This window comes from Rutilus rutilus (assembly GCF_951802725.1).
Source record: "Rutilus rutilus genome assembly, chromosome: 11".
NCBI lineage: Eukaryota > Metazoa > Chordata > Actinopteri > Cypriniformes > Leuciscidae > Rutilus > Rutilus rutilus.
This window is the reverse complement of record NC_140216.1, coordinates 444,171-462,917: the sequence shown is the minus strand read 5'-3', so window position 1 is coordinate 462,917 and position 18,747 is coordinate 444,171.

Here is an 18,747-nt window from a genome sequence, read left to right as displayed (position 1 = left end):
ATAGATGGATGGATGGACGGACGGATAGAGGATAGAGATGGATAGAGAGATAGATAGATATATATTTTTGTGATGCTCAGCGCGTAACAAACACACACTAACAGGCACATATTCGCTCTGTCTCAAAACATAACGATCACATTAACACAATTTTGCATGCAAACATAATGTAGCAATATTAGATTGATTTGAGACTTCAGTTTCAAATAGAATTTAGTTTCAAATAGACTTTAGTTTCAAATAGACTTAATTCTCAAATAGACTTTAGTTTTAAATAGACTTCAGTTTCAAATAGATTTTAGTTTCAAATCGACTTTAGTTTTAAATAGACTTCAGTTTCAAATAGATTTTAGTTTCAAATAGACTTTAGTTTCAAATAGACTTAAGTTTCAAATAGACTTAATTCTCAAATAGACTTTAGTTTTAAATAGACTTCAGTTTCAAATAGATTTTAGTTTCAAATCGACTTAAGTTTCAAATCGACTTTAGTTTTAAATAGACTTCAGTTTCAAATAGATTTTAGTTTCACATAGACTTTAGTTTCAAATAGACTTAAGTTTCAAATAGACTTAATTCTCAAATAGACTTTAGTTTTAAATAGACTTCAGTTTCAAATAGATTTTAGTTTCAAATCGACTTAAGTTTCAAATAGACTTAAGTTTCAAATAGACTTAAGTTTCAGACAGACTTTAGTTTTAAATAGACTTCAGTTTCAAATAGATTTTGGGTTCAAATAGACTTTAGTTTCAAATAGACTTAAGTTTCAAATAGACTTAATTCTCAAATAGACTTTAGTTTTAAATAGACTTCAGTTTCAAATAGATTTTGGGTTCAAATAGACTTTAGTTTCAAATAGACTTAAGTTTCAAATAGACTTAATTCTCAAATAGACTTTAGTTTTAAATAGACTTCAGTTTCAAATCGACTTAAGTTTCAAATCGACTTCAGTTTCATATAGACTTTAGTTTTAAATAGAATTCAGTTTCAAATAGAAGTCAGTTTCAAATAGAATTTAGTTTCAAATAGACTTTAGTTTCAAATAGACTTAAGTTTCAAATAGACTTAATTCTCAAATAGACTTTAGTTTTAAATAGACTTCAGTTTCAAATAGATTTTAGTTTCAAATCGACTTAAGTTTCAAATAGACTTAAGTTTCAAATAGACTTAAGTTTCAGACAGACTTTAGTTTTAAATAGACTTCAGTTTCAAATAGATTTTGGGTTCAAATAGACTTTAGTTTCAAATAGACTTAATTCTCAAATAGACTTTAGTTTTAAATAGACTTCAGTTTCAAATAGATTTTGGGTTCAAATAGACTTTAGTTTCAAATAGACTTAAGTTTCAAATAGACTTAATTCTCAAATAGACTTTAGTTTTAAATAGACTTCAGTTTCAAATAGATTTTAGTTTCAAATCGACTTAAGTTTCAAATCGACTTAAGTTTCAAATCGACTTCAGTTTCAAATAGACTTTAGTTTTAAATAGAATTCCGTTTCAAATAGAATTCAGTTTCAAATAGAATTTAGTTTTAAATAGACTTTAGTTTTAAATAGAATTCAGTTTAAAATAGAATTCAGTTTCAAATAGAATTTAGTTTTAAATAGACTTTAGTTTCAAATAGACTTTAGTTTTAAATAGACTTCATTCACAATCAATTTCAGTAGAGTTTGATACAGTAACAGCCGAATACTCTAATAAACATAACACTACACTAGTATCAGGGTTATTATAACAAATATCCAATAAAACGAATTCAAAATAATAATAAAAACTATAATAGTATATCAATGATACTTAAGTACAGATACTAAAAATTGTATACACTAAAACAATGTATAAATATCAAATTATGAATCTGTCATTTATTAAAATCTTTCTCTTATCTATTTTTGCTCACGCTGCTTTTTGAGTTTTTCCAGCTCGCTGTTCTATATTTAGAACGCTTCCTGATACATTCCCGTCAAGAGTGTATCCATACTTACTGTGTGATATAAAAACACACTTACTCAACAACAACACACCTGACCGTACCTCTGACAGGAAGTGATGTCATCATCATCAGTTTAGGTAACAGTGGAAAGCCCTCGTCATGCCGTCTGGCAGTCACCTGTGTTATAATAGTTCATCACTCCCACACAATAATAATAAATCACACTGTCAGTCAGTCGCTCAGCACTTTCAGTGTGTTTATCGAGTTATTAGTCAGGACAGTTATCATGAAGATAAGAGAGACACTTGATCTGCTTCTCTCTCTCTCTCTGAGAATAAAGGAGTGGGCGATCTGTGTGTTTCTGAAACCTCTAAACCACTAAAACATGCAGACTAACCCCGGACACACTCCTGCAGATCGCTCTGGAGCTCGCAGCCGTTGAGATCTGCTGATTCACTGATCGTCTGAGTCAGAGAACAGAACAACTATAGAGTTTGAGTTCCAGACGTTTAATCCGGCTAATCTACGAGAGCTTCTCGATTCAGACAGTTTCTGCTAATGTGAGCTGATGACATTATTAACCCTGTTTGATCACAGCCTGGAGATATTCAGTTCAATTTCACAAACACAACGAACTTTCATTTCTATAAAAATGTGGTTTGTCGACCTCATTCATGAAGTTCAGAATGACAGCTCGGAAAGTTGGTGAATTTATCTTAAAACTCAGCAGATGTGAGAGGAAAACTGCAGTATCGGTCAACATTGACAGTCTGTTTTGATTTCTGTTCGTGTCTGGTTATGTTTATTGGTTCAGGTTAGTCTTCCTCTGCCGTTTGTTTCTATGGTTACACATTGATTAGTCAGTTCTGTTCAGGTGTGTCTCGTCTCGTCTTGTTCGCTCTCAGGTTTGTTTGTGTGTTTAAAGGGATAGTTCACCCAAAAATTAAAATTCTGTCAGTAATTACTCACCCTCATGTTGTTCCAACCCTGTAAGACCTTCGTTCGTCTTCGGAACACAAATTAAGATATTTTTGATGAAATCTGAGTGCTGGATCACTTCTCCATAGGCTGCTAGGTGGCCCAAACTTGCTGGCCCAGAAAAGTTATTAAAGAGATCGTTAATATAGTCCAAGTGACTCCAGTGGCTCAATCTTAAGTATATCAAGCGACGAGAATACTTTTTGTGCGCAAAAACAAACAAAAATAACGACTTTATTCCACTATTCATTTCCTTCTCTCTGGGCCTCGTAGTGTTTAAGCGTGCACGTCATCACGCATCACACACATGACCAGCGTCGGCCAATAGTGAGCCTACGTGGTGACGTGTAACACAGACGCGCTGCGCAAAAACACTACGCGAACCAACTATTTTTCTGGTGATAGTGTCTTGCCTCAGGCTATAATGCAAAGCGATTTTTCAACTTTGCAGATTCATCTATGGTAGCTTGATATTATAATATTGACGATATATGGCTATTACCTACCACACAAACATTGAATTGAATTAGCATTCTGTAAAACAGTAGCCAATAGGCTACTATAATGACACTGGCTTGTAAACGTGAGCTACGCGATCTTTTGGCATTTGAAAAAAATAAAACCCATGAAATTATATTCATATGACATGCTGAAATATATGCCACTGTACCTGGGATGAAGACATTTCACACGCAACGCAGGCAGTCTGTCCAAGACGTGAGAACTCCTTCTGCAGAGTTCGGGAGTACAAAATGCCACTTGTCAACAAATGCACGTGTATCCCCTGGTGTAACCATGACAGATTTTACGACCGTAGTAGAAGACAATACTGTTTCCCAACTGTAGGGGGACCCCGAGAGCAAAAGCTACTTGGTGTTGCTTTAACGTTGCACTATGTTGGTTGTTCCGTTCCCGAGTCTGTATTTGTGAAGTTTAGAGTTTGTGGAATAAACGACTGCTGCACGCGGATCCTGTTTTCTGCTTCAACCAACCGTAACAAATGTCCTCACGGAAAAAAAAGATTGTTATTTTTTGATTGGTCTAAAAATATTTATTTCAATATTTGGAATTGATTTTGTTGTTTATTTCATCATTAATTCTATACATAGAATAAATAGACATATATATAATTTTTTTTTAATTTATCCAAATATATTTATTATTAAAAATAATTTTCATTATTTAAATACACAATTTATCCATTTTATTTAGCATTTTTATAAATAAAATTAACATAATTAATTATTTTAATTAAAATATATATATATATATAAGTTTACCTTTGTATTTTTTTATTATTTAGAAATATTTATATAAATTATATAAAAATGTAAGTTTATAAATTATATATATATTTTTATACGTATTTTTTATTACATATGCATTTATAAATATATAGTTATATATAGTTACAAATTATATCTATATTTTTATATTCCTTTTATATTTTTATATATTATTTATATTCCTAACCTATTTTTTATTACATATGCATTTATAAATACACTCACCTAAAGGATTATTAGGAACACCTGTTCAATTTCTCATTAATGCAATTATCTAATCAACCAATCACATGGCAGTTGCTTCAATGCATTTAGGGGTGTGGTCCTGGTCAAGACAATCTCCTGAACCTCCAAACTGAATGTCAGAATGGGAAAGAAAGGTGATTTAAGCAATTTTGAGCGTGGCATGGTTGTTGGTGCCAGACGGGCCGGTCTGAGTATTTCACAATCTGCTCAGTTACTGGGATTTTCACGCACAACCATTTCTAGGGTTTACAAAGAATGGTGTGAAAAGGGAAAAACATCCAGTATGCGGCAGTCCTGTGGGCGAAAACGCCTTGTTGATGCTAGAGGTCAGAGGAGAATGGGCCGACTGATTCAAGCTGATAGAAGAGCAACTTTGACTGAAATAACCACTCGTTACAACCGAGGTATGCAGCAAAGCATTTGTGAAGCCACAACACGCACAACCTTGAGGCGGATGGGCTACAACAGCAGAAGACCCCACCGGGTACCACTCATCTCCACTACAAATAGGAAAAAGAGGCTACAGTTTGCACAAGCTCACCAAAATTGGACAGTTGAAGACTGGAAAAATGTTGCCTGGTCTGATGAGTCTCGATTTCTGTTGAGACATTCAGATGGTAGAGTCAGAATTTGTGTTTACGCCAAATTCTGACTCTACCATCTGAATGTCTCAACAGAAATCGAGACTCATCAGACCAGGCAACATTTGAGAACAATGAGAACATGGATCCATCATGCCTTGTTACCACTGTGCAGGCTGGTGGTGGTGGTGTAATGGTGTGGGGGATGTTTTCTTGGCACACTTTAGGCCCCTTAGTGCCAATTGGGCATCGTTTAAATCCCACGGCCTACCTGAGCATTGTTTCTGACCATGTCCATCCCTTTATGACCACCATGTACCCATCCTCTGATGGCTACTTCCAGCAGGATAATGCACCATGTCACAAAGCTCGAATCATTTCAAATTGGTTTCTTGAACATGACAATGAGTTCACTGTACTAAAATGGCCTCCACAGTCACCAGATCTCAACCCAATAGAGCATCTTTGGGATGTGGTGGAACGGGAGCTTCGTGCCCTGGATGTGCATCCCACAAATCTCCATCAACTGCAAGATGCTATCCTATCAATATGGGCCAACATTTCTAAAGAATGCTTTCAGCACCTTGTTGAATCAATGCCACGTAGAATTAAGGCAGTTCTGAAGGCGAAAGGGGGTCAAACACAGTATTAGTATGGTGTTCCTAATAATCCTTTAAGTGAGTGTATATAGTTATATATAGTTATAAATTATATATATATTTTTATACGTATTATTTTTATTACATATGCATTTATAAATATATAATTATATATATAGTTATAAATTATATATATATTTTTTTTTATACGTATTATTTTTTTATTACATATGCGTTTATAAATATATAGTTATATATAGTTACAAATTATATCTATATTTTTATACGTATTTTTTATTACATATGCATTTATAAATATATAGTTATATATAGTTATAAATTATATATTTTTTTCATACGTATTATTTTTTATTACATGTGCATTTATAAATATATAGTTTTATATATAGTTATATATAGTTATAAATTATATATATATTTTTATACGTTTTATTTTTTTTATTACATATGCATTTATAAATATTTATCTATATATTACTATATATATTACTTATTTAAATACTTATTTAACAATTGGCCATTTCTCTGATTTATTTTGTCCTTTATTGTACAGAAAACGAACATCCCTTCTTCAGAAGTGAACAGTTCTGTGTTCAACAGGTGAGATGAGCTCTAGAAAGTGTCCTGGAGGAACAGATGGAGAGTTATGAACGTCTTCAGACACACACTTCTCCCATGATGCCGTGCTCACACACTAATGAGCTGAAGAGCCAGGTAACATCTGCGTAAGCCAATCAGATTAGAGTCACACTGAGCCGAGCCAATGAACACATCAACGCGTTTAAGGGACTCAGCGCATAGAGAACCGATGATCGTTAAAGACATGATTCTCTCTTCAAATCAAAGTTTGACTCTGTTCAGTATTTGTGTTTACATGCGTGTTTTATTCACACACTCGTTCGATTACGCAGACGATCACACAAGCAGATGGCATGCAATAATGCCGCTCTATAATCCTTAAAACTTGACGATCAGTGTAGTTATTACCACTTAATCATCTTACATTCATCCTCGCATCTTTCTTCCAGGCCTAAAAATGCTGATCTTGAAAAACAAACTGTGTTGTTGTTTGCAGAAGTTGAAATTAGATTAAAAGGCAAGAGAAAAACAGAAGTATTTCTGTCGTATAGCTTTCTATTACTGGCCTTGTGAACGGGAAGTTTAAACGAGTTGCAAGTTGTGAAACGCTTTCGTCCTCCTCCTCCTCTTCCTGTTGAGTCAATATTTGCCTATAGTTGTGTTTTTGATAATCCAGAAGATGAGGATGAATGTGCTGTAAGAAGCACGGCAGGATTGATTGCATCAGGCTGGGTTTGTTTTCTGCTCGAGACAGAAAGACTTAAAGACGGCCAGGATTGAGGCAATTAGTGGTTGATTACTGTCCGAACGGGAGGAGGGAAGATTAAATAAAGAGAATTAGGTCAAAGTAATGAAGGAGAGAAACGGGGGGAGGGAGGGGGAATCGGGAAGAAAGAGAGAGTATGAAGACGGAGGGAAACGTGCTTCTGTTGGGAGTTTTCCCAGTTATTTACATTCAAAGACGGGAATCAGCTTCCCATATTTATGTAAATATGCTGTATAAATACACGTTTATTCACTTATTTCATTTGTGTATTTACTTTCTTAAATAAATTCAAATATGTATCTATTTATGATATATGTTTAATGATATTAAATGAATAATACGTGTTTTAATTATTTTATAAATATTAATAAATATGCATTTTAAGTACCAGTGTTATTTTACTATCACGTATTCTAGTTTTATTAATATATATTTTTTCATACTTTTTTATTTTAATTTTAGTTAGTTGTATTAATTTAGTAGTGTTTGTCATTTTTTTAAATATGTCTACATTTTCATTAATACTTTGAATTAGTTTTTATTTTTATATTTTTCATTTTTAGTTAAAGTTTTGATGGTTTTTTGTGTGTTTTTGTCCTTAAAAAAAAATGTCTAAAGCTTTTATAAAAAAAAGTCAGTTTTATTTTTTTAGTTATTTTATTTTATTTCAGGTAACATTTATTTTATTTCAAGTACCAACAATGTTTTTTTTTTCTTCATGGTTTTAGTTTTAGTAACGATAATAATCCTGATAAATATGTGTTTTTCATAATTTTGTGCAATAAATTGAATGTATATATATATTTATATATAAGCATATATGTATGTATATATAAGTATGCAGTACAACTAAATATTATTATAATAATGAATTATTTTGATACACATATGTATTGAAATGAAGCTCTGTATGCGTGAGATTGTTGCATGTTAACGACTGTAGACCGTGAGGAATGAAGGCCACGAGGGCTATATTTACCCTCATGCACAGAAACGGTGTGTTGTTCCAGGTAAAGTCCCTGATCCGGTGTCAGGTGTGGTGCTTTAGGCTTTATTTGGTCTAGACGTCTGTGAATCAGCACCTCATACAGTGTGTGTGTGTGTGTGTGTCACTCCCTCTCCCTGCTTTATCTTAATTAGCAGACGTGTTTATTGATTCAGGATTTAAGGGAAATCCCTGCTGTCTGTCAGACGGATCTGTGTTCTGAGCTTTCGGGACGAGTCTGAGGTCTTTGTCCCACCAGCATCAAGGCTTTGCCCCTCGCAATATGTCACACAATTAGTCATTATGCGCTTTCCTCTCGTCCTGCTGTCCAACGGCTCCTGATACAAGCTAGAAAACAAACCTGATAAAGCCTGTCGAGCCAAGGAGCCGTTCAAGACTAAACTATCGCACACACTGCAATCACGTGTGTTTTGCATGAAGCATAAAAGTATTTGTCATTTCAATAGAGCTTTAGGTTCTTCTTCATGACTATGCTTGCAGTGATCTGAATCAAGGTGTTTTTAATGTGCTTTACGCAGAATATCGGCCGTATCGGCACATGCACCAGAAGTAATGCTGTATAATCCTCATTTTTTTCAATAATGTACAGTTGTTTAAGCTAGGGCTGTCAGTTTCACACGCACAATTAGTTGAAATACAGTATATATGATTCATTTAAATAATTAATCAGTATATCATGTAAATAATGTTAGATTTTTTTAAATTACATTTTTATATGAATTAGCAACCCTGCTTAAGCATAAAACAATATATTAATATTTTATGGTTTTCCATAAAGTGGAAGTGGAACATCTTACATTAAGTGTAATGTTGCATTGTTGAGTTATTTGTAAGGACACGTATATTCTGAAAATATTAATTTCATACTATAAAATAAGGTTCAAGATCATGAACTTGTGTTCAAATCTTTATTTCTATAGCGCTTTATAAAAACTGTTTCAAAGCAGCTTCTCAGTAATAAACAGGAAAATAAAAGAATTACTGATGCAAACTTCATCAAATATGAGGCAGGTTCAAAATTCAGCTGTAAAGCAGCGCTATAAACTCAGTAGAGTCATTATTCAGATCAATTCAGTTCAGTGTTGATTCAGTTCAGTGTTGATTCAGTTCAGTGTTGATTCAGTTCAGTGTTGATTCAGTTCAGTTCATTTCAGTGTTGATTTCAGTTCAGTGTTGATTCAGTGCAGTGTTGATTCAGTTCAGTTCATTTCAGTGTTGATTCAGTTCAGTGTTGATTCAGTTCAGTTCATTTCAGTGTTGATTTCAGTTCAGTGTTGATTCAGTTCAGTTCATTTCAGTGTTGATTCAGTGCAGTGTTGATTTCAGTTCAGTGTTGATTCAGTTCAGTGTTGATTCAGTTCAGTTCATTTCAGTGTTGATTTCAGTTCAGTGTTGATTCAGTTCAGTGTTGATTCAGTTCAGTATTGATTCAGTTCAGTGTTGATTCAGTTCAGTATTGATTCAGAACTGATTCAGTTCAGTGTTGATTCAGTTCAGTATTGATTCAGAACTGATTTCAGTTCAGTGTTGATTCAGTTCAGTGTTGATTCAGTTCAGTGTTGATTCAGTTCAGTGTTGATTCAGTTCAGTTCATTTCAGTGTTGATTTCAGTTCAGTGTTGATTCAGTGCAGTGTTGATTCAGTTCAGTTCATTTCAGTGTTGATTCAGTTCAGTGTTGATTCAGTTCAGTTCATTTCAGTGTTGATTTCAGTGCAGTGTTGATTCAGTTCAGTTCATTTCAGTGTTGATTCAGTGCAGTGTTGATTTCAGTTCAGTGTTGATTCAGTTCAGTGTTGATTCAGTTCAGTTCATTTCAGTGTTGATTTCAGTTCAGTGTTGATTCAGTTCAGTGTTGATTCAGTTCAGTGTTGATTCAGTTCAGTATTGATTCAGAACTGATTCAGTTCAGTGTTGATTCAGTTCAGTATTGATTCAGAACTGATTCAGTTCAGTGTTGATTCAGTTCAGTTCATTTCAGTGTTGATTTCAGTTCAGTGTTGATTCAGTTCAGTGTTGATTCAGTTCAGTATTGATTCAGTTCAGTTCATTTCAGTGTTGATTTCAGTTCAGTGTTGATTCAGTTCAGTGTTGATTCAGTTCAGTTCATTTCAGTGTTGATTTCAGTTCAGTATTGATTCAGTTCAGTTCATTTCAGTGTTGATTCAGTGCAGTGTTGATTTCAGTTCAGTGTTGATTCAGTTCAGTGTTGATTCAGTTCACATTCATTTCAGTGTTGATTTCAGTTCAGTGTTGATTCAGTTCAGTGTTGATTCAGTTCAGTTCATTTCAGTGTTGATTTCAGTTCAGTATTGATTCAGTTCAGTTCATTTCAGTGTTGATTCAGTGCAGTGTTGATTTCAGTTCAGTGTTGATTCAGTTCAGTGTTGATTCAGTTCACATTCATTTCAGTGTTGATTTCAGTTCAGTGTTGATTCAGTTCAGTATTGATTCAGTTCAGTTCATTTCAGTGTTGATTTCAGTTCAGTGTTGATTCAGTTCAGTGTTGATTCAGTGCAGTGTTGATTTCAGTTCAGTATTGATTCAGTTCAGTTCATTTCAGTGTTGATTTCAGTTCAGTGTTGATTCAGTTCAGTATTGATTCAGTTCAGTTCATTTCAGTGTTGATTTCAGTGTTGATTTCAGTTCAGTGTTGATTTAGTTCAGTGTTGATTCAGTTCAGTGTTGATTCAGTTCAGTTCATTTCAGTGTTGATTTCAGTTCAGTGTTGATTCAGTGCAGTGTTGATTCAGTTCAGTTCATTTCAGTGTTGATTCAGTTCAGTGTTGATTCAGTTCAGTTCATTTCAGTGTTGATTTCAGTTCAGTGTTGATTCAGTTCAGTTCATTTCAGTGTTGATTCAGTGCAGTGTTGATTTCAGTTCAGTGTTGATTCAGTTCAGTGTTGATTCAGTTCAGTTCATTTCAGTGTTGATTTCAGTTCAGTGTTGATTCAGTTCAGTGTTGATTCAGTTCAGTATTGATTCAGTTCAGTGTTGATTCAGTTCAGTATTGATTCAGAACTGATTCAGTTCAGTGTTGATTCAGTTCAATATTGATTCAGAACTTATTCAGTTCAGTGTTGATTCAGTTCAGTTCATTTCAGTGTTGATTTCAGTTCAGTGTTGATTCAGTTCAGTGTTGATTCAGTTCAGTTCATTTCAGTGTTGATTTCAGTTCAGTATTGATTCAGTTCAGTTCATTTCAGTGTTGATTCAGTGCAGTGTTGATTTCAGTTCAGTGTTGATTCAGTTCAGTGTTGATTCAGTTCACATTCATTTCAGTGTTGATTTCAGTTCAGTGTTGATTCAGTTCAGTATTGATTCAGTTCAGTTCATTTCAGTGTTGATTTCAGTTCAGTGTTGATTCAGTTCAGTGTTGATTCAGTGCAGTGTTGATTTCAGTTCAGTGTTGATTCAGTTCAGTTCATTTCAGTGTTGATTTCAGTTCAGTGTTGATTCAGTTCAGTATTGATTCAGTTCAGTTCATTTCAGTGTTGATTTCAGTGTTGATTTCAGTTCAGTGTTGATTTAGTTCAGTGTTGATTCAGTTCAGTTCATTTCAGTGTTGATTTCAGTTCAGTGTTGATTCAGTTCAGTGTTGATTCAGTGCAGTGTTGATTTCAGTTCAGTGTTGATTCAGTTCAGTTCATTTCAGTGTTGATTTCAGTTCAGTGTTGATTCAGTTCAGTATTGATTCAGTTCAGTTCATTTCAGTGTTGATTTCAGTGTTGATTTCAGTTCAGTGTTGATTTAGTTCAGTGTTGATTCAGTTCAGTGTTGATTCAGTTCAGTGTTGATTCAGTTCAGTTCATTTCAGTGTTGATTCAGTTCAGTGTTGATTCAGTTCAGTTCATTTCAGTGTTGATTCAGTGCAGTGTTGATTTCAGTTCAGTGTTGATTCAGTTCAGTGTTGATTCAGTTCAGTTCATTTCAGTGTTGATTTCAGTTCAGTGTTGATTCAGTTCAGTGTTGATTCAGTTCAGTATTGATTCAGTTCAGTGTTGATTCAGTTCAGTATTGATTCAGAACTGATTCAGTTCAGTGTTGATTCAGTTCAGTATTGATTCAGAACTGATTCAGTTCAGTGTTGATTCAGTTCAGTATTGATCTCCTGCATCGACACCATTATGAATCCTGAGCTGGACGATGACATCACGGTTTACTCCAGAGCGGATATATATATATATATATATATATATATATATAAATGTAATCTAAATTAATAACTTTTTTACAACAGAAATGATCCATCACTGAACTCACTTAAGCTGGACTGTGACGCTATTTTCTTCTAGACATAAACTTTGTTGCATTATTTTCCTGTTATCTCAGTATAGCTGCTCTGAAACACTGTAATGTAAAAAGCGCTGTATAAATAAAGTAGACTCGACTCGACAACACGGTCATAACTCAGTTTAGTTCAGCTCAAGTGTTCTCTGTGGAGACGGACAGAAAGGAGACAGTAAATGTGAGACTGATGTGCAGAAAAGTGTCCAGATATAAAGCAGTAAAAGCGAAAGCACTGAAGTCTCGGTCCAGAACTCAGGATGTGTGTGTGTGTGTGTGTGTGTGTCGAGCGACTGCAGATGATTGAGATAAGATCTGATGAACACACTTCCTCTTCTCGTCTTCAGACGCTGGTGTGAGTTCTGCAGCTGATTGGTTCAGGTCTTTTGCTCTTTTATAGGTGTTTGTGTGTTAAAGTGTGAAGTTTTTAATCTGACATATAGTTCATGAAGTCCTTCGACATGAACTACAGTGACCTCAGATAACAAACACATTCTGATGCCCTGCACTAAAGCTAATATTACAGTCGTCAACCGTCAACTTACAGAAGCGGATCAAAACCGTTCATCAAAGTTATACATGAATTTTGAACTAAACCCGTTCTTGTCTTCGGACAACTTTGATGAACTTTTTTGATCCACTTCAAATGTAGACTACTGTACATATACTGTACATATACTGTACATTAATGAGAGGATTTAATTTCACACAAAGAAAATGTGTGCTTAAAGCCACCATGAAATCAAAACGGAATATTGCAGTTTATTCGGTAACACTTTAGAATAAGGTTCATTAGTCAACATTAGTGAACTACCTTAGTTAACATGAGCTAAGAATGAACAATACTTCTACACCATTTATTAATCTTAGTTAATATTAATTTCACCATTTACTAATACGTTATTAAAATCAAAGGTTGTATTTGTTAACATTAGTTAATGCGCTGTGAACTAACATGAACAAACAATGAACAGCTGTAGTTTTATTAGCTAACATTAACAAAGATGAACAAATACAGTAACTAATGTATTGCTCATGTTAATTAATAACTAATGTTAACTAATGAACCTTATTGTGAAGTGTTACCGATTATTCTAAGTGATTTATGGAAGCACATCATTATTGTTTTATTAATCTTGAATCAGAATAATAACTTCCCCTCATCTCTTCTCTTCTCTGATGACGAGGGCGGGGCAACCTGTCACTCACAGGAGATCAGCCAATAGCAAACCACAACCATTCAGTCATCCAATTAATTCCCCACGGACACAATCAAGCCCCTCCCACATTTGTTCTTGTTCCAGAAGCGTTTCACTCGGACATACCAGCCCGATCTCACGGCAATTCGTACCAATTATACAAGGTGACTAATTCGTACCAATTCATATGACCTCACTCGTACGTATTTTTGCTAAATCGTACATATTTTACGAGTTGCCGAATTCGTACGAATGACCAACCCTTGACCCCGCCCCTAAACCTAAATCACGTGGGTTTAGACAAATCATACGAATTCGTACGAGTGAGTTTGTAAGAATTAGCCATCTTTAAATCACTCGTACGAATTCGTACGAATTGTTCGTGAGAAAGCGTTGGATATACGGCACAAAAGGGAAGAAAAGACGAGTGTAACTTCCCTTTCATGCCGACTATAAGCCGCATGTTTGTGATTTGAAAGCCTCGGTCTCGGCATCTGCTCTTTAATCCACTCTGAGGAACGAGGTGTTGTGTGTTCTTCTGTTTTTCCCCTTCTCTCCAGATGTTTCCTTCACTTTACGTCACTATATTCTCCTCCTTTCAGAAAAGCCTTCCCTTCCCGGCACCGGCCAATCAGATCGAGCCGATCGGGTCTCGGAGACACCAAATTAGAACAAAGACAGAGGAAGAGATCAGGAAGAGGGAAACTAGCATGATGCCAGTCATCAACAGATGGAGGTTCTGGCTGGAAACGCGGATCAGTGTTTGTTTGCCAGTCCTTGAGAAAACACATCTGAGACTCATTCTGCTCAGATGAGGAAAAGATTAAAGGGTTGAGAATCATTTACTCTCACATATTAATATTCATGTCGCTCTAAACCTGAACGAGGTTTTGAAGAACTGCAGACTTTCACTGAACGGACAAAAACTCTTCCAGTGCAGAAAGAAGGAAGTCTTTTCACTGCAACAACATCACGTTCCTCCTCAGTGTTTCGCTCTCGTTTTCCAGCACGAACATCTAAAAATTCCTAAATCAAGACACATTTACTGGAGAATCAACTGAACATTTTAAGTCTTGGTTTCTGAAACAAGATCATCAAATGCAGTGAGTTTGAGCCTAAAACAAGAGCACACATCAGTCAGTGGAGTCAGAAAAATAATCTAGTTTCCCTTTCAATGAAGTTTATTCTTCTGACTGCACTGACTGATGTGTGTTCTTGTTTTAAGCTCAAACTCACTTCAGTTGCATGAATATATCAGAAGAGATGACCTCACTTCCTGTCATTTTGCTTCTCAAGTATGTGTATGTAAGATATGAACTCTTTACAAAAAGGTCAAACATTAGTCAACATTAGTGAACTACCTTAGTTAACATGGACTAAGAATGAACAATACTTCAGCATTTATTAATCTTAGCTAATATTAATTTCAAGCTTTACTAATACGTTATTACACACGACGACACGAGGATGTCCTGCGGTGTCTGAGCGGAGAGGAAGCTCTGGAAAGCCGGAGCTGATCGCAGTGCTGTGATTCAGATGAGATAAAGCATATATTGCATGACTCTGTTTTCATTCACATGGAAGAGGAAGTGATTGTTTTTGTCTAGAATTATAATAATCATATGCACGGGTTAAAGGATTCTCATGACTGCATGCATTGATCCCACAATGCACCGCAACACATGATGAGCCGTCAGTTCGGCATGACTGAGACTGCAGTGGCCGGTGCGTTAAAGTAAAGTGTTAAAACTGCTTTTCTTCTGGTTTCCTGAACACAGTCGCTCGTGTTTCTCGAGTCACTGCTCGCAGATGATGATGATGATGATGATGATGTCAGAATCACCGGGGGGGAACTTCCTCAAAAACATGTCAACATCACACAGGAAAAACAACCAGATGAAATGAAACTGGCGATGAGAGTGAATAATGTAATTGAGGAGTTTAGGGAGCAGATAATCTGTGTTTAGAAGGATGTGCGCTGGCCTTAAGCCGAGAGAGACGGTAAACAGAGCGCCTGTGTGTGTGTGTGTGTGTGTGTGTGTGTGTGTGTGTGTGTGGCGAGGCCTGTTGCCAGGGTTTGTCATAGTTGTAATGCAGAGAACAATATACATAAACAGATATTAATCCTCTTCTCCCTTGAGGAACACTGTTTACCGCTGAGCATCTGACTCGAAAAACAGAAGCAGAAACCGTCAGTTTGTGTTTCATAATTATTTTTAGTGTGATATAATATCGTGCCGTTATTTTGGAGGGTCTTCTCGTGGGCTTTTTGAGCCTCGCGCACTGAATGTGTGATTAAATCACAAGCACATCCTGGATCATGATGCGCAAATAACACAAACATTTCAGTATCGTGTTTGTAGGAATTTCCTTTTGTTTTAATGAGATGTTCTGCCGTGTTTGTTCCGTTCTGCCACTTCTGTCTTCGCATTGTCAGTTTTATTCTGAATGTTTGTTGTTTTCGAGCTGAAGGAAAGTTGTAGGAAGTTGAAACATCTGCTGTTTTGGGGCCTTTATCTCGAGCACATCAGAGGTTATGAAAGATTTCATCAGATTCTTGTGTTTGAGACTTTCATTCATCCATCATCGCAAAGCAGAATTGCTGATGTAATGATTCAGACAAAGAAAAGTAGATAAGATATACTTCCTGCAAGTGTGTGTGTGTGTGTGTATGTGTGTGTGTGTGTGTGTGTGTGTGTGTATGTGTGTGTGTGTGTGTGTGTGTGTGTATGTGTGTGTGTGTGTGTGTGTGTGTGTGTGTGTGTGTGTGTGTGTGTGTGTGTGTGTGTGTGTGTGTGTGTGTGTGTGTGAGAGTAACATTTGAATAACATGAATAACAGTAAACCATTTCACAAATACATGTCATTTACAAATAATTTACATGTAACTTCCAGTTAGTCATGAAAGCCTTTCCTTCTCCTGAAGTTATTGTTATCGTCGTTCGTCAGAGGTCAGATTGATCGGACTGAAAATGCTGAATCATATGAAGATGAACACGCTTTACTAACGTTTGACACGGGGAGACTCAAACACTCTTTACTCTCATCGGTTCCGGTTTCCTCATTGATTTCTGTGTTTTGAATCCGACCGTGTGTCATCGCTAAATCAGTTTTGTCACCTAGCTCGAGCTTCACACGTAGACACCTCTGTTAGCGAGCGGGTGTTTGTCACGGCCGTCACACATGCTGCTGTCAGTCACAATACTGTGCATGTACTCAAACATGCGAGACCTGTGTGTGTCAGTGCGCTGTGTGTTACAGCGTCTTATTACACGGCTCTGTGGAATACTTGATTCTGATTGGTCAATTGCTCCATCCAGCGGGATATTATTCCCAGATAACAGCCTCTGAGAACAAACACAGGCTCATGCGGGTCACTGAAGTCCGCAGCGCTACACACTCACTACACACTCGCTACACACTCGCTACACACTCGCTACACACTCACTACACACTCGCTACACACTCACTACACACTCGCTATACACTCGCTACACACTCGCTACACACTCGCTACACACTCGCTACACACTCGCTGCTACACACTCGCTACACACTCGCTACACACTCGCTACACACTCGCTGCTACACACTCGCTACACACTCGCTACACACTCGCTACACACTCGCTACACACTCGCTGCTACACACTCGCTACACACTCGCTACACACTCTCTACACACTCGCTACACACTCGCTACACACTCGCTACACACTCGCTACACACTCGCTGCTACACACTCGCTACACACTCGCTACACACTCGCTACACACTCTCTACACACTCGCTACACACTCGCTACACACTCGCTATACACTCGCTACACACTCGCTACACACTCGCTACACACTCGCTACACACTCGCTGCTACACACTCGCTACACACTCGCTACACACTCGCTACACACTCGCTGCTACACTCTCGCTACACACTTGCTACACACTCGCTGCCACACACTCGCTACACACTCGCTACACACTCGCTAGGAACGGGTTTTCTTCGTGGAAGTTTTGCGTTTGGTGAGCTAATAAAGTATTAAAAAAGTACAATTATTTAATTATGCCATCCAGTATCGTGGACTCGCTCTCTCTTGTTTCTATTGTTTTGTTCACTGTTGGATTATAAAATACATAAGGTACGATTTTAAAACAGATTAATCTGAAATCAATATCTCTGATCTCCATAATTATTTATGTGTTGAAATGCTGAGTAATAAGTGTTATGACTGTATACTGTATCTCTTAAATATGAAATAGTTAGACTCCGAATCAAATATTGAATTAGAATCAATATTTCGTGTCTAATAATTTACTGACAAGTATCTGTGTAATAAGCGGGATAATGTACAGCCGGTTGTTATCTCAGAATAAACCCCTTCAGGTGTGTGTGTGTGTGTGTGTGTGTGAAGATGACGTCCACAGATTCACAATTAAAGCTCGTCTTCAGGTACTACCAACAAAGTCCAACTTAGCAACATGGTTTCCATCTGCACATGAGCCGTTCTGCCTGCAACATCACAGCCGGCAAAGAGAGACGATGGCGCACATCCTTAATGGCTGCTCTGCCTACCCAGGACTGTACATCGCACGCCACGACCGTATAGTTCGCCACGCCACGCTCTCAGTGAAGGAGCTCAGAGACAGTGCCAACCTTACCACAATCCATTGTAACGAAAAGATCAAGACAGACTGGTTCTCCCCCCCACACGAACAATGCGCTACATTGGAAACTGCCATAAATCACTTACCAAATACACCTGACATAGTTGTAATTAATGAACACACCAAAGCCCTTACGATAATAGAAATTGGGTGCTCTTTTGATGCTTACATGGACACCTGCTATGCTTCAAAACTGTTGAAATATCAACCATGGTACAATGTTTTCAATAACTCTGGCTACTCCTGTAAAGTTATTGCCCTCATTTTCGGTAGTTTAGGCCATGTGCACAAGTTGTGTGTAAGAGGCCTGCAGATCTGTGGACTACATAAGAACAAGGCCAAAAAACTGATAAGATATTGCTCTGTATCAGCAGTAATCGGTAGCCTCTACATATGGAGGCGCAGGCGCCACCTTTACCCTTAATGCGCATAATGGACTGAGATATTGGCTGCTGTTGTACACCTTTCTGTCAAATTTGGATTATGCCATGATATATGCTTATCTTCTAATTCAAATAAAGAATTTAAATGTGTGTGTGTGTGTGTGTGTGTGTGTGTTAACTCAGAATAAACCCCTTCAGGTGTGTGAGTGTGTGTGTGTGTTATC